This window comes from Pelobates fuscus, chromosome 4 (assembly GCF_036172605.1).
Source record: "Pelobates fuscus isolate aPelFus1 chromosome 4, aPelFus1.pri, whole genome shotgun sequence".
Lineage (NCBI taxonomy): Eukaryota > Metazoa > Chordata > Amphibia > Anura > Pelobatidae > Pelobates > Pelobates fuscus.
This window is the reverse complement of record NC_086320.1, coordinates 241,441,572-241,460,997: the sequence shown is the minus strand read 5'-3', so window position 1 is coordinate 241,460,997 and position 19,426 is coordinate 241,441,572.

Here is a 19,426-nt window from a genome sequence, read left to right as displayed (position 1 = left end):
CCCCCTTTTCCAAAGCCGCGGCACGGAGCCCCAGCCCGCTCCCTGAGCTACCTACCACCTTACCCACTACCCATTAACACACCACGCACCAAGGCAGGCATCAAACCCAACTCGGGGCAGCAGCCACCACAATGCCCCTGTCTTTAAAATGCGTTTCCATTAATGCCAAGGGCCTCAACACACCAGCCAAAAGACACGGCTTACTACGATGGGCACACAGACAACACATAGATATCCTACTCCTACAGGAAACGCACTTCACAACCACGAGATCGTTCCCCCTCACCAACCGATACTACAAACAGAGCTACATGGCCCACTCCCCAGATACTAAGACGAAAGGTGTCGCAATCCTCCTCAAATCCACATGCCCCCTAACAGACATCAAGAGTACCATTGATCCGCAAGGGCGATATGTTACAATAGAAGGGAAAATAGGCGTAAACTCTTATGCCATAAGTTCGGTATACGCCCCGACCATCCCACACAACACATTTTGGCAACAATATGCGTCGCACCTACAGGCTTACACAGGTAAACGCCTTATAGTAGGTGGAGACTGCAACGCCACGCATATCCCCGCCATTGACAGGTCGACACGGGAAGCAACGCAACCACCCAGGAATGACACATATTTCGCACAATTTCTAGCTACACAAGACTTAGTCGACATATGGAGGGCACAACACCCGTCCACCCGCGACTATACCTTCTACTCGCACCCGCATACCACGTATTCACGCATAGACCACTTCCTCATATCACCGAACTTGACATCTCAGGTATCTCATACATCCATAGGGACCATCTCATGGTCGGATCACGCCGACATAACACTTACCATTCGCATACCGGACCTAAAACGACCTTGGTCGTGGAGGCTGAACCCACTACTCCTTCACGATACCCAAATTAGGCTCTCAATCGCCCAAACTATTAAAGAATACTTCGACACTAACACGCACTCGGTAGCTTCCCCAATAACACTGTGGGCTGCTCACAAACCGGTGATCAGAGGAACCCTCATTAGCCTAGCCACTGCCCACAAAAAGAGCAAAATACAACAACTAACGGAAACATTAACCAAGCTGCGAAAACTTGAAACAAGCCACAAACGCGACCCACAGCCACGAACACTGCGCGACCTCACCGCCACCAGAGACCTTCTCAAGCGACTCACGCACACAGACACGACCAAAGCAATGATGTGGCTAAAGCAGAAATACTATGAAACTGGCAACAAAGCCGACACCATGCTGGCCCGACGGCTCAAAAAACGCATAGAGGCCAAAAAAATCTCATCTATACGCACAAAGACAGGCACCATTAGCGAACTACCCGAACAGATAGGCGACACATTCCAACACTACTTCAAATCCCTGTACAACCATTCCCCACACCTTGACCAAGAGACCACGACATACCGGGAACAACTAGACAACTACCTCCAACGCATTACATTACCCACCCTAACCGAGGCGGCCAAACAAGCCTTAGCAGCAGAAGCAACAGTAGAAGAAATGGCAACAGCTCTCGGGGCCTGTAAGCCCAACAAAAGCCCAGGACCAGACGGCTACACTGCTCTTTATTATAAAGAGTTTAGCCCCTTACTCCTTAAACACCTCTGCGCGGTATTTAACGCTACCCTGAGAGGAGAACACCTTCTGACTGACATGACGACAGCAAACATATGCTTACTCCCCACACCTAATAAGGATCTCACTGAACCCGAACACTACAGACCAATCTCCCTACTCAACGTGGACCTCAAAATTATGAGCAAAATGATGGCCAACAGACTTAACCCATACTTAGACAAATTAATACACCCAGACCAAGTAGGCTTTATCCCCAACAGGCAAGCACTAGACAACACACGTAGAAACATCGACCTTATATGGCTAACCCAACACCGTAAAATCCCCACCACCGTAATCTCACTAGACGCCGAAAAGGCATTTGACCGCCTCCTGTGGCCTTTCCTATATCGCACATTAGAACACATGAATTTCCCGAACCCGTTCATAGCATTCCTGCAGGCAGCTTACCACTCCCCTCAAGGAGCCTTACTGCTTCCCAACATCTCTCCACCCAGATTCCCAATATCTAACGGAACACGGCAGGGCTGCCCACTTTCGCCCCTCATGTTCGCGATCTCACTGGAGCCCCTCCTCCAAGCCATCCGCACCAACCCTCGCATAGAGGGAGTAACCATTAGAGGAGAACCATACACAGTGTCTGCCTATGCAGATGATATACTCCTCACACTCACCAACCCAGACCAATCCATAGAATCCCTGTTGACCACTATACAAGAATACGCAATGGTAGCAGGATACAAATTGAACATTGCGAAATCGGAAATTCTGCCAATACAACTCTCAGACTCACAACTTATCGACCTAAAAAACAAATACCCATTTCGAATATGCCCCACGGACATAACGTACCTGGGAATCCAGCTACCAGTCGACCTAACTACCATATACGACAAAAACTACAAGCCGCTCCTGAGAAGAGCCCACACCGACCTCCAAAAATGGGCGACTCTGGGAGTCTCATGGCTCGGCCGAATAGCGTCCGTGAAAATGAACTTACTCCCCCGACTACTATATCTCTTTCAAACACTGCCCATATCTCCCCACAAAGCAGACCTCAAGACCTTACAAACGGCGGTTGATAGGTTCATATGGAACGGTCGCAAACCCAGAGTCAGCAGAACCACCCTCTATGTCCCCAAAAAGCAGGGAGGACTGGGGCTCCCAAACTTCTCGCACTATCACGCAGCGGCACAATTGACCCAAATCCAACAGTGGCACGTTCCCCCACAAACTAAAAGATGGGTATACATTGAACATACTATCTTCGGAAGAGACCACCCTTCCCTCTACATGTGGGTCCCTAAACCGCACCGACCCCTACCCCCCCCCAACCGCCCAAGCCATCACTCACTCTATAGACTTATGGGACAAACTGCAGAACAAATATGAGCTATCTTCATTCCTCTCCCCAATGACCCCGATCTGGAGGAACAAACTATTCCCACCAGGTCTTACTCCAGCCCATTTCGCCAGCTTCGATCAAAGAGACATAGTAAGACTTGGTCACCTATACCAAGATGACAAAGTGATACAATACTCAGAAATCAAGGAAGCCGACACACTAACAACGTTTGACCACTTTAGATATATTCAAATACGCAGCTTTGCCTCAACTCCAATAATCCAACAAGCAGGCACAGCCACACTCTCCCGATTCGAAAAAGAATGCACACAATGCCCAACTAGAAGAGGACAAATATCGGATTTATACACAACCCTGGCAACTCACCCCACTCAAGTCACACTACCGTACATAGCAGCCTGGGAGAAGGATCTGGGACCCCCAGAGGACTCCACAGATTGGGCAGACATATGGGAAGCTACGGCTTCGATATCGATCTGTGTAACACACACGGAACAAGCATATAAGATGCTTTTCCGTTGGTACCTCACACCCCAACGCCTAGCAATCATACACAAAACACCCAACACTTGCTGGAAATTGTGCGGAGAACAAGGGACGTTCCTCCACTGCTGGTGGACTTGCCCCAAAATCAAACCCCTTTGGCTCAAGGTCACTGCTCTATTGACTAAAATCCTACACAAACCATATCCATTAGACCCATGGGCACTACTACTTTCAAAACCCCTAGAAGACCTCACTAGATCAGAAAACAAACTCAGCGCCCGTATCGCCTTAGCAACTAGGCGAGCGATAGCGGAACTTTGGTCGACAAACAGAATACCATCACAGACATCTATCACAAAAAAAATACAAGACCACATACAAATGGATAAGCTCACATCCCTACTCCACGACACGCCTAAGCGCTTTCATAAGATATGGGACCCATGGACCGAGGGAGATACCTCCATACCCTGGTAAACCCAGATATACTAAGTACGGGAACTAACACCCCTCAGATAAGGACCCCCTACAGCACATGCACAGATGGAACCCGCTAAACACAACATAAAGATCCCCTCAAACCCGACCACTACCTGACCCCACCGGAATCGCGAGGCTGGGACTCCGTGTCGCAAACTACCTTACCCGCTCACCGGAGTGGCCCCCCTTATCGGGGGAACCATCTCACGACCCATCCCCGTACCATGGCACTGCAACCTCACCCACGCACAGGATTCACAAGAATCGGCTAGTTTCCTTATCGAAATACATACGCCCTAAAAACACGCCAAACCATGCTACAAAGAAAGACTGAGACCATAGCCTACATCTGGCCACATGACGTAACCAAAAGGTCACCATAGCAATAGGCAACTGACGAACGACAGCACCTTCACCGGTGATCACGGGGGGGACGAGGGGGGGGGGGGGGAGCGGGATGATCAAACCTGGGATCTAGGAAAGGACCCCACTGGGCCTACTTCGACAATACACGCCAAACGGGCCCGCAGCAGAAAGCAAGCACAAACCGGTGCAAACCAGGTCTTCCTCCTGCTTCTTTCTTCCTTTCCCCCTCCCCTGGACTCCTGTCTACTTCCTCACCAAGGTTATGTGGAACAAGATACAGCTCAGACTTGTCTGATCAATGTTTATATGTTGGGCAATTGTATAACTCAAACGGCTAGAAAACCAGAATGTAAAATATTACTATACGACTGTGTATTATTCCCTCCCCCACCCCTCCCTTATTTTTCTTCTGTAACCCCATCCCAATTAATTTAATTTACTGTATAAAACAAAAAAGCATCATAAATAAAGAATCTTAAAAAAAAAAAAAAAAACTAATTCCCTTTGCTGAGCTACTAGTCCCTATGTCCCAATTTATGTCTGGGTAATTAAAATCTCCAATAATTAAAGTGTTACCAAGATTTGCAGCTTTCTCAATTTGCTCAAACAGCTGTTGTTCCTCGTCAATATTAACATTAGGTGGTTTATAACATATCCCAACCAATAGTTGGTTTCCCTTCTTTTGCCCCAAGCAGATATTTACCCATAAAGCTTCCACATTTTCCTCATCGCATTCAATTTGCTTAAGATTTGGCTTTAAATCATGGTTGACATACAAACATACCCCACCACCCTTCTTGTTTTTCCTATCCTTCCTAAATAATGTGTACCCATTTAAGTTAACTGCCCAGTCATGTGTCTCATCCCACCATGTTTCTGTTATGCCTATTATATCATATTGTTTAGTGTATGCTAATGCCTCTAGTTCCCCCATTTTGTTATTTAGGCTCATTGCATTAGTAAGCATACATTTAATATCATGCGTCTCTTGTTTATTTTGTGAATTACCAACATTACATAGCTTCTCTGTTCTGAGCTTGCCCCTCCCCCCGTCTCCACCCTCCTTATACTGTTCTAAAGCCCATCTCCTTTCTGTCCTATCTCCATTTTGTAGATTGCTATGACCCTCCCCCCCTACTACTAGTTTAAAATCTCCTCCAACCTTCTAGCCATCCTATCCCCCAGCACTGCAGACCCCCTTCCGTTTAGGTGCAATCCATCACTACTATATAGGTTGTACCCAATCGTAAAGTCGGCCCAATGCTCTAAAAACCCAAAACCCTCCTTCCTGCACCAAGACTTCAGCCACGCATTAACCTCTCTAATCTCCCGCTGCCTTTCCACTGTAGCACGTGGCACAGGTAATATCTCAGAGAATACCACCTTGGAGGTCCTTTTCTTGAGTTTGCTACCTAATTCCCTGAAATCATTCTTTAGGACCTTCCATCTTCCTCTTACTTTGTCATTGGTACCAACATGGACCATGACCGCTGGGTCATCCCCAGCCCCTCCCAATAATCCATCCACTCTGTCAGCAACATGCCGGACCCGAGCACCCGGGAGACAGCAAACTGTCCGGTTGAGCCGATCAGAGTGGCAGATTGCCCTATCTGCTCTCCTAATGATAGAGTCCCCTACCACCACAACCTGTCTTGCCTTACTTACATTTTGATCCCCACCCGTACTAGAGGGGCTGTCACCTCGGCTGTTAGAAGTAACAGCTTCCTCTAATACAGCTACTCCTGAGCTGATGCTCCCAACATCTTCTCTCAAACGGGCAAATCTGCTCGGTTGCACCAAATCAGGACTAGCTAGCCCTTTCCTCTTCCCTCCCCCCTGCTTCCTCGCCCCACTGTCACCCAGCTACATGCCTGTTCCCCATCTGTCATATCTCCTCCCTCTCCACTACCTGTCCCCACTAAACTCTGCTCAGTCAGCAGCAGACTCCTCTCAAGATTGTCGATCTCCCTCAAAGTTGCGATTTGCTTCTCAAGATCTCCAATCTGAGCTTCCAGAGAAGCCACTCGCACACAACCATCACAGAGGTATGGACCATGGACGGGTACATCCAGGCATCCATACATGCAACAAGATGTGCATTGAGTTAAACTAACAATCTTGCTAACACTCATTTCCCCAGATACAGATAAAAAAAATAAAAATCTATGTATATAAATAAAAAAAAATATTAAAAATTACCTTGATAGTTTAAACCCCTAGTTAGTTCAACTCCTGGTTTTCTAACTCCTACTTGAAAGAGTCTACTTCCAAATAATGTGAGCAAGCTCAGTGAGTTAGGGGTGTGCCTTTATAGGGATACAAATCCCACACAGGTGCAATTAATGAACACTCCCCCCAATCAATCAAGCAGCAGCAGCACAAAAGAGGGGGAAAAACCAGAACACCAGGGAAAAAAAAAAAAAAAAAAACTTACAGGATTGGATTTAGATAAATCAATGTATAACTATTTAGGTAATTTAACTGTTGCAACTATGAAATTCATTACAGGTCTAGGTAACTGGAGTACTTGTGCCATCAGGTATTTATGAATGCAACAACAAATATTGGCATTAGAAGACACACTAATGATTCCTAAACTAGAGAAGATTAGAGGGATGCTTAACCTCACAGATAATGAATGGTTACTTCTATAGCCCCAATCCACTAAATGCAATGAATGGTTAACTGGTAATGTTTCAAATTTTTCATGCTCATGCTATTTTACACTATATCATGCATCATCAAAGGATGTTAAATTAGCTTGTCAATTTAACACATTACCAGTACCACTTTATGATCTCTTTGCCAGGAATCTAACCTGGTGGGCACCCACATACACAAGGGACTCTTATGTACTCTTATAAATACTGTTTTATGCCAGGTATATTGTTATCTTACCATTTTTGATAAAGCCTTATAGGTGGAACTCATTAATGGTTTTAAATTGTGTATTTTATAACAATAAAAGTTATTTTTGGTTACCTTTTTTATAGGACCAATCGTTTACTTATTTTATTGTATTTCACATACACTTTTACTATTATTATTCCTGGCATTTTTTATTATTTTATTTTTATTGTGTCCCGTCTCAAGAAATCCATAGGTGGGGATAATTCCACCTATAAATTGCAAAAGAGACTATTATACCCAGGTTTTATCACTTGCTGTTTATATACTTAGACCAATTGGTTTCTATTTTATGGTACTGTTCTCTGTACAATAGCGCAGCCCTTAACTCCTCTTTTTAACTTAAAATATGCAAAAGAATACCAGAGCAAGGGGCATGGTTGACCTTGAAAACAGCTACAGCGTTCTGCAGAGTCTGCTACAGAGTCTGCCACGGTAGCGACTATAGTGAACCCTATGCGGGACGACAGTGTGTAAATTATGTTCCTGTCGGGCTGACCATGCGTTTTCTCCGCAGTGGGAGCACAGTCCGTCTCCAGTGCAAATGCCGACCCTGGAATCCTGGCTTGTGAACTCTGGGCACTGGTGGGGTCGCGGCCGCAGCTGTGGCCATATCCCACCGCTTGTCCGATCTGAAGGAGCTCTCCGCCCGCATCTGTCGCTGGTAAGAGGTTGTGCTCCAGTTCGGTGAGTCTTGTGGCTATTAGCTTGGGTCTGTGTGCATGGTATTATGCTGTGTGGTTAAGTTGGTCGGGCTTGGTTTTCTCCCTCTTGTGTGCGTGAAGGTGGGTGCCGGGGTCTGGGAGGCAAATCACCGTTTCCTTTTCCTGCTCCGTAGTCTGCCCAGTCTGGAGGCTTCTATGGGGGCTCGGGGTGGGTATCTGTTCAGGAGGCGCCGGGTGGACGGGCGGATCCAAGCTGCCGCCCTCCATGTCACTTGGTTGTATATCCGACCTTTGGTGTGGAGCGATGACCAGATGCAGGCACAAAGCCTGTCAAAGTACTCCAGCGTCTGCTCGGGCGGCTTAGTGAGAGTGTGTTTTGCCGCCATCTTGGGTCACTGTAGTCTCTGTTGCTAGCTGGTTTAATTGCTTGTGTGGGCCGCTTTGTGGGGGTATTCATCCCCAGCGAGGACCGGGATATCCCGATAGATCGGCCGCCTACCCCAAGCCTCAGGCTCCGCTCCAGTGTAGGCCTTGTGGCCGGCCCGGGTGCTCTCTCTGTGTTTCGGTACGTGGCAGGTATCAACCTGTTCCCCGCGTGGTCCTGTGTCAATTTTTGGGTATTTTGTACTGCTGGCATGATTATAGTGCTCAGAGTAGTCATTTTTGTGCCTGTCCTTGTCGGAGCTCTCAGAGAGCACGTCCGGCCATCTTGGCTGTCAGGCCCCGCACCCCTGTTTCCATTTTTTTAATAACATTTAGGATAGGTGTCTCAACATCCTTAATTATCAATGTTATAGTCTGCTGCTAATCTTTTCAAAGTATTGGTCTTAAGCCTACTCTCGAACTTAACAATTGTATTAGTTTTGACAGTAACTAGGTGGTTATCCAGGTAGCGCTTCACTCTCAAAAATGTCTTTCTTTTGTAATTTAAAATTTATATAAAGTGTGGAAAAATCTTGAATTTTATTATTTTTCAATAGATCTTAAGTAGTAACTATTCCATAGGAGAACTGTTTAGATTAAGGTCTTAAATATTATGTGTTAAATGACTTAAGGGCAGTACAGCTTCACTCTTATCAGCTAAGTGGCACTCCTTTCTAAATTTGTCCCAAATAGTCAAAAGATTTTCAATTACAATATTTTTTTTTTTTTTTTGTCAATCTTTCTTTTATTAGAGGCAAATAAGATGGGATACATAAGAGAAATTGGGGGAAACGTTCAAATGAATTACAGTATAGGGTCAGTACAGCAAGATTAAATGACATTTCCTGAATTGCGGTGCCTCAATTTTTAAAATTTTGTCGTTAAAACCTTAGTTAGAAAATACAGGCTAAGGATCATAAGATCCGGTAGGTAACATGCTAACATATTAGAGGTCCTACAGTTGGTTTTACATGCGTAGACAAGAAGCTCACAGTTTAAAGTAACAGCGGTGGAACATTTGGTTAAATGTTATAAGTATCGATCAGTGAATTAAAATGCAGGCTATGGATCAGAAGATCCGGTTGGGAACATGCTAAAATATTAGAGGTCATACAGTTGGTTTCACATGAGTAGACAGGAGGCTCACAGTTTAAATCAGAATAGGCAGAAAAGTAGAGAACTTATAGTGCCTAACACATCACTACTCAAAAAAGGTACATTAATGCTTATAATGTGATTTGCAGAACTTGTGGTAAACTTAATAGCAATGTGTAGGGATGACAAGCTTTACACCCAGGTTGTGGACTGAGGCTTGGGTTACAAAATAAAAATTTAGGCTGAAGGTACAGTAGTTTGCTAACTAAGTGACTGTTAAATATAACATGCTGTTTAGTCATTACTAAAGTAAATGAGCATATTAGATTACATAAAACTTCCTCGGCATGTAACTGAACTAGTGATAACTGGGCTGTAACAGATTTATTTAGCAGGAGCTGCATAGGATTAACTGAGATTAGAGACTGCAGGGGTTTCTCAAAACGACAAGAAAATGCTCGGTTATGCAAGCTGAGTTATCCTGTCGCCTGCAACGCTATGCAGTTCAAGTCCAGTTTAACCCACACCATCTCGGCAGAGAATGAGTGAGGGTCCAATAGTCCCCAGCAAGGCCCCAAACCTTGAAGCTTGGTCTGTAGCTACATCTGTCTTTATCCTCTTCGGGAGTGGCATGCTCGTGTGGTGGGGTGGTGGTGTCCGTGCTGGCGCTGTGGTGCCCCTGCCCCTTCGGTGCCCACTCCCCGGGTGTCTGTAGGTGGATTTCGTCGCTGGTGGCGTCGCTGTCGGTCCCTGGTATGCTGCTGAGGTCTCGGGACTGTCCTTCGTTTTCTTTTCTGCTGTCGTGGGTGCTTGTACCTGTTTCGGCGCGTTCCGATTCCCGCCTGTATGCTTGCCGATGCCCGCTTGGAATGCCTGCAGTGGGTTAGCATAGTGGCGTCTGCGGGTCGCCGGGCGGATCCATGAGGCTATCACCCGGGCCGCTGAGAGGCTGTGGAAACCCCTGCTGTGCAGCAGCTTATAGAAGATTAAGCAGAGCCGGTCGAGGGCCTCCAAGGAGGCAGTTTGTGAGCGGTTGTTCCCGGCTCCCCTCTGTAGCTTGTGGTGAGCAGCCATCTTGGACACTCTCTCGCTGTCGCTTTTGGCCGCCATTTTCAAGGCCTTCCCCTCTGGTCCGTCTGCTGGAATAATCGGTTCCGCTAGTAGATCGGTGACCGGGTTGGTCTGTGTGGCGGGGACCGGGATGTCCCCCACCGGTCCAAAGGGGGGGGGGGGTGTTTTGTGCGTGCTTGTAGTTCAGAGCGTTGAGCGGGAAGCGGCCGCCTTCCCAACTCCCCTTCTCTCGCTAGCCTCGTTCCGCCGTTTCGGATCCCGGGCACTGCGGGAGGTGAGACCGGTATCTGCGGGTGCCTACCGGGTTCATCTATCTATTGAGCCCCTGTTTGTGGGTTTTCCCGGTAAGTGCGCCCCGGTTTTCGATGTTTGTTCTGCCGTTCGGCGGGAGCTCAAGCTGAGCACGTCTTGCTCGCTCGCTAGTCCGGCTCCGCCCCAATTACAATATTTTTTAACAATTTGTTTTGTGGATATTTTTTAATTGTATCTCTTTTCAACAAAAAAAATATTCTAGCTTCATTTCTTCATTAGTTTTTAACACTGTTGACTCTATAATATACCAAGCCTCATTTCTTACCCAGGATAGTTGGGTCATGATGACATGCATTGAGCCACATGTCTGCCAAATTACTTTTAGCTGGGGAACTCCCAACCCCCCTTGATTAGATTTTAATGCTAGACGTTTAGCACTAATACAGGGCTTTTTACCAAGTCACACATATTTATCAAGTACTGATTGTGCCGGTTTTAGCCAACTCTCTGGACAATATACTGGGACCATTCTAAAAAGATAGAGCCACTTGGGAATTACATGACTTTACAACATTGATTCTTCCTCCCCATGAGTTGTCGTTATTCTTTAATTCTTTTAACCCCTTAAGGACACAGCTTCAGAAGCTTGTCTTACGCTTAATGACATAAGCAATTTTTGCATTCAACTGCAATTTGCATCTCTCTCGTTTATTGCACCGACACATATTATATATTGTTTTTTAAAGGACAGAAAGAGCTTTAATTTGATGTAACATAGTTACATAGTTAGATAGCTGAAAAGAGACTTGCGTCCATCAAGTTCAGCCTTCCTCACACCTGTTTTTTGCTGTTGATCCAAAAGAGAAAAAAACAAAAAAAACCCAGTTTGAAGCACAATTTTGCAACAAGCTAGGACAAAAAATTCCTTATTGACCCCAGAATGGCAGTCAGATTTATCCTTGAATCAAGCAGTTATTACCCTACATTGAAAGATTATATCCTTGAATATTCTGTCTTTGCAAGTATGCATCTAGTAGCTGTTTGAACATCTGTATGGACTCTGATAAAACCACTTCTTCAGGCAGAGAATTCCACATCCTGATTGTTCTTACAGTAAAAAAACCTTTCCTTTGCCTTAGACGAAATCTTCTTTCTTCCAGTCTAAACGCATGGCCTCGTGTCCTATGTAAAGTCCGGTTTGTGAATAGATTTCCACACAATGGTTTGTATTGGCCCCGAATATATTTGTATAATGTTATCATATCCCCTCTCAGGCGACGTTTTTCTAAACTAAATAGGTTTAAATTTGTTAACCTTTCTTCATAGCTGATATGTTCCATTCCTTTTATTAATTTTGTAGCCCGCCTCTGCACTTTTTCTAGTGCCATGATATCCTTCTTTAGAACAGGTGCCCAAAATTGCACAGCATATTCAATATGTGGTCTTACCAGTGATTTATAGAGAGGCAAAATGATATTCTCGTCCCGAGAATGAATGCCCTTTTTCATGCATGACAATACCTTACTGGCCTTGGCCACTGCTGATTGACATTGCACATTGTTGCATAGTTTGTTGTCTATAACAATTCCCAAGTCCTTTTCGTGTGTTGTTATCCCTAATTCGCTTCCATTAAGGGTATACGTTGCTTGTGTATTCTTTACGCCGAAGTGCATAACTTTGCATTTTTCAACATTAAATTTCATCTGCCATTTGAGTGCCCAGTCCTCCAGTCTATCTAAATCCTTCTGCAGCAAAGTAATATCTTGCTCACATTGTATTATTTTACAAAGTTTTGTGTCATCTGCAAACACTGAAACATGACTTTCAATGCTGTCTTCAAGATCATTTATAAAAATGTTAAATAGAAGGGGTCCCAGAACAGACCCCTGAGGGACACCACTTGCCACCTCTGTCCAGCTTGAAAATTTACCATTAACGACAACTCTTTGTATTCTGTTTTTAAGCCAATGTTCTACCCAAGTACAAGCATTTTCATCGAGACCGATTTCCTTGAGTTTGAACACTAATCTTTTGTGTGGAACTGTATCAAATGCCTTGGCAAAATCCAAATAGATCACATCCACTGCAACACCCTGATCTATACTTCTACTTACTTCTTCGTAGAACGCAATCAAGTTAGTTTGACATGACCTGTGCTTCATAAAACCGTGCTGATTTTTGCTGATAACCATATTCTTCTCAAGGAATTCTTGACTATTATCCCTTAATAACCTTTCAAATATTTTACCAGCCACAGAAGTTAAGCTCACAGGTCTATAATTTCCAGGCAAGGATTTTGAACCCTTTTTGAATATAGGAACCACATCTGCCTTCCTCCAATCCTCCGGAACACTTCCTGAAAGAAAAGAATCTTGAAAGATTAAAAACAGAGGTTCACTTATTTCTACACTTAGTTCCTTAAGTACACGTGGATGGATACCGTCAGGCCCTGGAGCTTTGTTTATATTAACTTTCTTTAGTTGCTGCAGCACATTGTCTTGAGTTAACCAATTACAATTATTCTGCAAGTTTTTAGTAGCAATCATTTGCACATCTATTGCCATGGGTTCTTCTTTAATATATATGGAGGAGAAATAGTTATTTAGAATTCCTGCCTTTTCTTGGTCTTCATTAACTAACACCCCCGTTTCAGTTTTAAGTGTACCTATACTTTCATTTTTGGGTTTTTTGGAATTTATGTACTTAAAAAATGCTTTGGGAGTGAGCTCCCGATGAAATCAGCCTAAAAGACCCTAAAAACACGAAATATTACCCCCAAAGAGCGGACCAGCCTCCCGAGTAGGCAGCAGACATGGGCAGGAAGAGCAAAAAACCTAGACCCGATCCACCTCGGCAGGGCACCAGCATAGGTGACCTGTGGCGGAGAGCGCAAGGCGCCCCAGGGCCTGTCATGGCCGCTTACATGGACGGCCTCGAGGACTCTGACGACCTTATCTCCGAGCCGGACGAGCTTGGTATGCCTGTGACATGGGCTCAGGAGAAACCTACCACACAACCGGCTCTGCAGCCCGACACAGCTCCGGTCACAAAGTCGGAAATGAGGGAGCTGCTGGCGGAGCTCCGACGGAACATCCAAGAGGACGTGGCGGGCTTGAGGAGAGACATCAAAGGCCTCACTGACCGCGTGGCGACCGTGGAGCAAAACTCCCACACACACACCAGGCAGATTAACTCACTCCAACAGGAGCTGAAGCTTATACAGCAAACACACATAAGGGTGGAACGGGCCATGGCAGCAATGGAGGACTCCAGACGTGCCCAGAACCTCAAGGTTAGAGGCATAGCCGAATCGGTCCCAGAGGCTGAACTCCCCCACCTCGTAAGGCGCCTGGTGAGCACAATACTACCACCGAAGCAGGCCAAGGGAGTGGGACTCGAGGGCATGTTTCGGATCCCTAAACCACCAACGGCCCCACCAACAGCAACCAGGGACCTGATCATAAAATTCCAGAGGCGACAGGACAAAGAAATAATACTGGCCACCGTCCGCAATACGGCGCCGCTTGTCTTTGAGGATATGACATTGTCGCTTTACTCGGACTTATCAAGGGGGACTATGGCCTGGCGTTCTACTATGAGGCCTTTCACCGCCCTGCTCCGCGAGCGCGGCATAAAATACCGATGGCGTTCGCCCTGTACACTCCAAGTGCTTCATGGAGAGGTTACACACCCTGTAACGGACTTACAGGAGGCCGAAGCCCTCCTCCCCACTCTGGGCCTTCCGGCAGACGCCATGCAGCGACATCGCACGCCCCGCAGACCACACAGGTGGAATCCGGCTACCTCTATACCCTTTGTCCCGGGTGGACTCGCCCTCAACACGCACACTGCAACCACCACCTGAATCATTCAGAAGGGGACTGTAAATTCTATATGACTACTCTTGATAATGTTGCCTATGTTTTCTGTTTTTGTTTCCTTTCGTTAGCCTTTTTCGATGTCTTCTCTCCTACCTATCGCTTTCAGATAGCGCTTACTGGTGTAAACTGTATTTAGGGTCCTGACTTCACCAAGTGTTTGGGGGACACGTCCCAGGGACTTGCCTGCCACAAGGGCTCCAATAGACAACACACGTTATGCCTTAAATTATGTACAAGCAGCCCCAGCGCATGTTTATATTGTATCTACAGATCACCGCTTAACTACACCCATGCACAGACGAAATTAACGTGGGGGCATAACAGGCTAAACATGGCAAGCCAAAAGCATGCACAAATATTTCTTTGCAGACCCACATAATCCAGTAGTCCAGTCACGCCTAGTCAGTACATACTACACATAGTGGACCCATGCTGTGATTAATGCGATAAATTGGTGGAACCTATCAAAGCCCGTATATCGGACCAGCGAGACTGTTCTCTATTTTACAGGGCTCTAGGCTTTCTCTTGTTATTAATAAGTTTTACCTGTTAGACTAGCCTGTTTTTCAAATATCATACGCCTAAAAACAAAAAATGAAGTGCAGACACCTCTATGCACAAACGTTTAATGTGCCTTAGTTTCTCATACCTGACTAACACTGTATTGTAATATCATGTGCCACGGTATGTTTTCTTGAGACTGCTGTTGTGGCTGATCAAGCTTTTTGTTATACACTGCACAACAAAAATAAAGAATTTAAAAAAAAAAAAAAAAAAAAAATGCTTTGGGGTTGGTTTTGCTCTCTTTAGCTATTATTTTTTCATTTTGAAGTTTAGCAAGTTTAATTGCCTTTTTGCACGCATTATTTGCTTTCTTATATCTTTTATAAGATGCATCTGATTTGTCTGATTTAAATGCTTTAAATGCCCTTTTCTTATTTTTAACATATATATATAAATGCTTATTTATTATAAAAAAAATACAGAAAATGCAAAACAAATGAAAAATGTGTTTTTTTTTACAGTTTTTGCAATAATGTGTGCATAATTAGTGCAGGTTAAAGAAAGTAATTAAAAATAAATTCATTTAGTCGTTCTGATTTACAGAATATACAATGTGTCTGGGATTTTAAGTTTTTTTTGGTAGTTACAGGTCACAAAGCACAAGGAGTAAAATACATTTTTAATGTTGAGCAATTTTAGAATTAGGTATGTTGGTCTTGTAAGCTTAATAGCCATAAAAGAAAACAAAATTGCTACACAAAAGTATATATTTATATAAAGTAGACATCACAGGCTATTTACCGAAGGTTGTTTTGACACTTTCTACATAGCCATTTCACCTCCAATCCCCATTGTATGTCTTTGGCACTATTTCGTGAAGCTACAGTGCCATAAAGGAGACCTGTCCTTTTCAGTATTCACAGTAGAATTTTGAGAGACGGATTTAATTAGCCTATGCTTCCATTTGGGGTATTATAACAGTTTGACTGTTCAAAAAAACCCCACAAAGGCCTACCATTTGTAAAAGTAGACACTCCAGGGTATCTCATATGGTGCATATTGTGCCTTAACATGCTCCCATTTTTTCACCAATATATACCAAAGTATGTGGTATAAAATTATTTTGGGCACTTTTTACATACGGATTACATTTTCGCTGGGCATTTTGTATATTTCATATGTGCCACTAACTTCAAACCCCCCAAATTATGCTCAGCTAAGTCTTCTGAGTAAAATGACACCCCCATTGTATGTCTTTGGCACTATTTTGTGAAGTTACAGTGCTGTAAGAGACGTGACAAGTTCAGGTTTTTAAGTGTGAATTTTCATGGAGGGTTTTTATGCGTCCGTGTTTCACTTTGGAGCACTTGAGCAGGCTACATATTACAACTACACCATAAAGGCATACCATAAAAAAAATAAAGAACACATCCCGGGGTATTTCAAAAGGCATATTTTGAACCTTAGCGTGGGATCATTTTTCCGCTAGCTTGTACCAAGTGTAGTGGTAATAAGCGTTTTTCTGCCTTTTTGACACACAAAGTGAGTTTGCACAGTATATTTTGCAAACCTTATGTGTGCTACGATTGTATAATACTTCATATGTTGCTCAGCTATGTCGTCTGAGTACAGCAATACCCCTGTATGTACCTTTGCCAGGTACATGTGGATGTTGAAGGGGCACATTAGAGACGCTGCCATTCAGTTTTTTTTTTTAGTTTTACGCTGTGTCCATGTTCCATTTTCGAGTAGTTTAGATAGTTGGTTATTGAAACGTCCCCACAAACACATACTATTTATTAAAGAATACACCCTGCGGTAATTCAAAAGGCATATTTTGAACCTTTGTGCGGGATCATTTTTTTTCTAGTTTGTTCCAGGTGTAGTGGTAATGAGCGTTTTTAAATGTATTTTAAACTTTTTTGTAACTTTTTAACCCTTAACTCCGCAGGACGTACTATTACGCCCTGCAGGAGCCGGCTCTAAACGCCGGCGGGCGTAATAGTACGCCCTCGCTATAATGGCCGCCCACGTGGCCGGCGCTAATCGCCCACTGCAGATCGCAGTCGGGGGGATGCCCGGCCCCCCAGGCAACCCCCCTGTGGCCGGTGACCGCGATCTGCAGTCTCTGATTCGCAGTGACAGGCTGTCACTGCGATCAGTATTTTCCGTGTGTCAGCCGATTTCAAATCGGCTGACACACGTGGCCAGCGGCTCTCCCCTTCTGCAGATCGCGGTCGGGGGACATACCTGGCCCCCCCAGGCAGTCCCCCTGGGGTCAGTGACCGCGATCTGCACTGTCTGAGATCGCAGTGACAGGCTGTCACTGCGATCTCAGAGCGCTCTGATCGCAGTGACAGCCTGTCACTGCGATCAGTGTTACATGTGTCAGCCTATTGGCTGACACATGTAACTGGCACAATGATCCCCCTGCAGATTGGAAGGGGGGAGTGCTTGTACCACCCAGGCACTCCCCCCTGTGGTCAATTACCCAATCTGCAGGAGGTGATCACAGTGACAGGCAGTCACTGTGATCACTGATCCTGTGTGTCAGCCAGTGATGTGATATCACTGGCTGACACTGTCTCTGCCCCCTGTCCTGTAATAAAAATAAAAAATTAGTAAAAAATAAATAAATTACAGTTACAAATAAAATATACTTAGATCATATATATTATATATATATATATATATGATCTAAGTATATATATATATATATATATATATATATATATACACACACACACACACACTTACACATACACAAATATATATATATATATTAATATCAAATTACACGTAGACTGATACTGATTAAATATATATATATAATTATTGTTATATATATTTATATATAATATAAAAAAATATGTAAATACGTAAAAAAATTAAAAAAATAATAAAAAAATATATAGATGTGTGTTATTTCGTTCTAACTGTATTGTGATATTAATATATATATTTATATCAAAATACACATAGAATGAAATAATATATGTATCTATATACATAAATATATACGTATATATCACAATAAAGATACCTATATATAAATAAAAATATTTAAAACAAATTATATATATATATATATACGTATATATACACATATGTATATATATACATATATTAATTCTACGTATATATTTATGTAATATTTTTACATAATTAGGTATCCTAATTAATTATAATTAGCGGGACCTGCCTGACAACCCATGCCGAAAGTATAGGGAACTTAATTTGCTAGCACTATATTTAACCCTATAACTTTCCAAGACACCATAAAACCTGTACACGAGGGGTACTGTTTTACTCGGGAGACTACACTGAACACAAATATTAGTGTTTCAAAACAGTAAAATGTCTCTTTGTGATTAGTGCCACAGCGCCCACACTCTGTCTCCCACGTTTTTCTATCAAGTTTTATTAGACTATAGTTTGACCAGAAATAGTTCCATTGGCCACCCCAGGCCAGAACGCTCAAAGGAGCCTAAACACCCTCCCACCCATAGTGAGAAGCTCCGGCTCCCCGAAGCTAGAGTGCCCACCCGTATGGTGGAGCGCACTCCCACACTAAAATATCCCCCGCTTTCCCCCCCGCTGCCCCCTAGGTTAGGGGTACATTTAGAAGGCAGCTGAACCACTCATTGGATCCTTAGTCACAAAACCGTAGACACGGACTATGCCGCTGCTCTCCCTAAGCTATATTACTCTCATGTTAAAATGTCAATGTATGGTTGTTGTTTATTACTCTTTTCACCCAATTGTCTTTTCATGACATATGTTGTCTCATGTAACGTATTATGCACCCTACCCCTCTTTATTTGTGTATCCAACCAAACGCTGACATAACAAAAAGAAAAACCCTCAATAAAAATTGATTGACAAAACAGTAAAATGTATAACAACGATGATATCGCCAGTAAAAGTGAAGTTTTTTGCATTTTTCACGCACAAACAGCACTTATTATTGCTGTGATACTTTTTACTGTTTTTAAATAGTATATTTGTGTTCAGCAAAGTCTCCCGAGTACAACAGTACCCCTCATGTACAGGTGTTATGTTTTCAAAAGTTACAGCGTCAAATATAAGGCTTGTGTTTAATTTTTTAAAGTGTTTGTGACCAAATGGCTACTAAAAAGACTGGACATACCCCATTTGCAATACCTTGGGTTGTCTTCTATTGCAAATGGTATGCCATTATGGGTGTAAATTTAATTCCTGGGCTACTATACAGTCTCAAAGGCAGCGTAACCAATCTGGCGATTTTCAATTTCAAATGTAACGTGCTATATTTGACCCTGTAACTTCCCAAAACACCATAAAACCTGTACA